We start from the raw sequence: 3,593 nt of genomic DNA, 5'->3' as shown, positions 1-3,593 counted from the left end.
GGGCTGGGTTGCACAGTAGCACTGTGTTGGCAGGAGATCCACTCCTGCACTGCGGAATACAGCCTTTTGTGTATGTGCCCAGAATCAAAGTCAGGTGGCACTGCCACCCTACATGGGCATGGGTTTTGGTCACCAATTGTGTTGCAGAGAACAGATTCCAAGTCCATGTGTGCCCAGGCTCAAATTTCTGTGGGGACTCTGTGGGCCCTGTGTGAGGGGCAGATCTAACAGTTCCTCTGCTGCTTCTGTGTGCCTGCAGGAAGTGGGATGGGTTCTGTGACTCACAGAAATCTGTGATGTCTGGATTCTAGGTGTCTGTGGGTCTGCAGCTGTGATCGCAGGTCTCTGCTCCCAGTGGCTGAAGGGTCCTGGTTTGCATCTGAGACCAAACTGGGTGGTGCTGAGGCCTGGATCCTAGTCTCAAGCAGTTCTGTTTTTCTAGATTGCATAGTCTCTGTGCCCACGCTGGCCACCCCAAAGTTCCGCAGTGGAAGCAAGGCTCTGTCATGTAATACAGCCTGGTTTGCAGCCCTTTAGAAGACCTTCAGAATCCAATTGTCCCTAGCTCACACACACACACACACACACACACACACACACACACACCACACACGTTCACACACTCCTCTATTGCTCCCTCACTCTCTCCCTCCTTATCTTTCTGTAGGTTGCCATATTCCTTCTCCCTGAAGGATCAGTTCTTCTGTTATGGGTGGGTGTATGTGAGTCTGTGTCATGATTTCGTACTTAAGGTTGGCAGTCTGAAAACTATTTGTAACCTATTCAAAATTACATTGCCAGTTTTGAAACTTTTCATCAGATTGCATTTGTTTAAACTCTTTCATTTCTCTCCAGTGCGGACAAGATAATGTTCTAAACTCAATCTGGCTTTCATAGGCCCAGCCTACAATCTCAAATATAATCTCTCACTATTTGTCAGTAATCATCATCATCATTTTTTGTCATCATTAACATCACTATAATTTACTTTTCATAAATTTACTTGCTACTTTTCATGAATAATTCAATTTAAGTTTAATCTTCACAATAAATAAATGAGTCCCATCCTATATAATAAAAGCCAAATATGCAAATTGTCCCCTCAACCAGGAGTTCAACTAGTTTTTCCACTCGCTATGACATGCAATGAGCACCAGGGGGCAGTGTGGAACATGGTTGGCATCAGTGATACAGTGCTGGCAGTGGGCAGCAGTGAAGGTGCTGCTGTCCCCTGACAAGAATGGGAATGTGGCAGGATGGTGGGGCAGGTGAGCAGGCAGCACCAGGTGGAGGGTGGCATGGGGGACCCTGGGGGCCGAGGTGCTGCCCAAGGCCCAGAGGTCATCTGGGACCTGCCCTTCCATGTCACATGCTCATGCTTCAATTGCTGGCCAGGCCTAGGGACTGCACCCATGAATGTATTTTGTGCACTGGGCCTCTACTTCTGTAGATAAAGAAATGAGTTTAAGACTTACATAATTTGTTTAAGGTTGTAGGGATCTTAATACCATGTTTTTGGTTTTGCTGCCTAATGGAGGTAACTGTCACCTAAAACAAAGCTGTATTTATATAATCCTTGAAATGTTCTAAATTTATTGCTGCTCTCAGCTTCACTTATGGCAATCCATTCTCCTAGAATGCCCTCTTCACCCCAATTAAAATGTTTCACAATGTCATTAACAATTCCTTCAGAAAAAATCGTCCTGACTTACTGGCACACGTGCACACACACACACACACACACACACACACACACACACTTCCTCTGGAAAGGCTTCCTGTCCACCCATCCTCCACGACAGTGAGACTCTTCAGTTATTTGATTATATGTCACCCTGCACTTAACAATGATTTCACTTGTAAATACTTGTTTAGTATTTTTCTTCTCTTGCCAGATTATATCGTCTACCAGGAATGAGATCAGGTATGTCTTGTTGACTGATGTGTTCCTAATATATACACATAGTAAGTGCTCAACAAATATTTATGGAATGAATAAAATTTGACTGTCAAGTGATGGATTCAATGTATCATGTCTTTAAAATTAGTGAAAGATTCCTTAAGGAAGTGGAGCTCCTGGCCTTCTAAAGTCCCCCTGCTGTTACAGAATGGTTTAATTCCAAATTCCAGTACTTTCCCATAAGTTTATACATACCAGCTTGAATCCTAGTATTTTCCCTTTGGAATCTGGTTTTGGTTTTCTCCAAATTCTTATTCTGAATTGGTATTTTTTGCCTCATGAGTTGGTGCTTAATCTCTGCTCTCCTCTTGATTTTTCTCTCAGCTGTCTAAGATTTGGCATCCTCTCTATCACCTCCTGTTATTTGACTAGGTTCAGTTGGATTTTTCTTTTCTGTCTTACTACTCTTACCAAGTCCATTCTGCTGTGTATCCTAAGAAGAGCCCTTGTCTTGGGCCAGTTGGAAGGGAGAAGACAAACTCAATTCTAGTTTCTTAAATGAAGAATAAGAGTGGCATATTTCTAAAATGCATATTTAAATGGTAAAACATTTTCACAAACTGTTTCACAGAATCATCCCAGTATACCATAATAGACATTACAATTAGAATTTTTGGTAGAGATCCAAGTAATTCTACCATTATCCCTCCATAGAACATTGACTTTGACAGCTTCTCAGTGGTGAGAGTACCTGTGTGGGATCTAGGGGTTCATTGGAGAAGTTTCAGCATATCATTAGATCAAAATACAAAAATTGATGAATTGAAGATGGTAATAAGAACTGTTTTTCTTTACCCATATTACACTTTCTTCAAGAAGACAGTTATGTGCCAAGAGAGATCCTTTGGACCATGGTTTCTCCCACTGGGAAAAGTAGTTTATGTTAAGTGAGCACCTGGTTTCTCTAGCCATATGAGATGTTGCCCAAGTGCTCACTTCTTTCTAATCTCACAAAAAATACTGAGGTGAATGGTAGGGCCAGGGGGTTTAGATATACTAAGAACACAGTAATCAGAGGTCAGAACTAATCAAAGGATTCTACTAACTGTTCATTGAACTCCATCAGGAATCCCACCTACGAGCAGTTTTGGATTACTCAGTTATGAATCTCACCAAATAGATTATGAAAACTCCCAGTGTTGTCTTCATATCATTTACCCTCTGTGTCCGGATTCCTGTGTACACCCTTACAGACAGCAAGGGCAGGCTTTGCTAATGGCATGCAAGCATGTACAGAAAGCCAGCCCAACCCTCTGGGATTAGAAGAGGGCACACAAACTTTACCATTTTAGGGAACCACCCCCTAAGGAAAACAATCAAGAGATTCACAGAGCACAGCTTGGCTTTTTAGGATCAATAAGAGACATATAATTTTACTAGTAAGAATTTATCCCCAAGCAGATAAAAGAGATGTGGAGAAAACACATCCATAGAGTATGTCTTAGAAAGCTTCATGATCTCTAGACATACAGACTAGTGAAACTATGTACTTTCCGGAAGCCAGTTAATAAATACTGGAGGATGTGACTGCTTACACAAATGCAAAGATAGTATTGCAAAACTTTAAGGAACATAAAATTCAAGAAAAGAAAATGGTGACAGAGTAAGTGGATGCTGCACAGACACTCCCAGG

This window comes from Pipistrellus hanaki (assembly GCF_964339955.1).
Source record: "Pipistrellus hanaki genome assembly, chromosome: X".
In the NCBI taxonomy this organism is placed as follows: domain Eukaryota; kingdom Metazoa; phylum Chordata; class Mammalia; order Chiroptera; family Vespertilionidae; genus Pipistrellus; species Pipistrellus hanaki.
The sequence above is the reverse complement of the archived record's forward strand: the minus strand, read 5'-3'. Positions refer to the sequence as shown.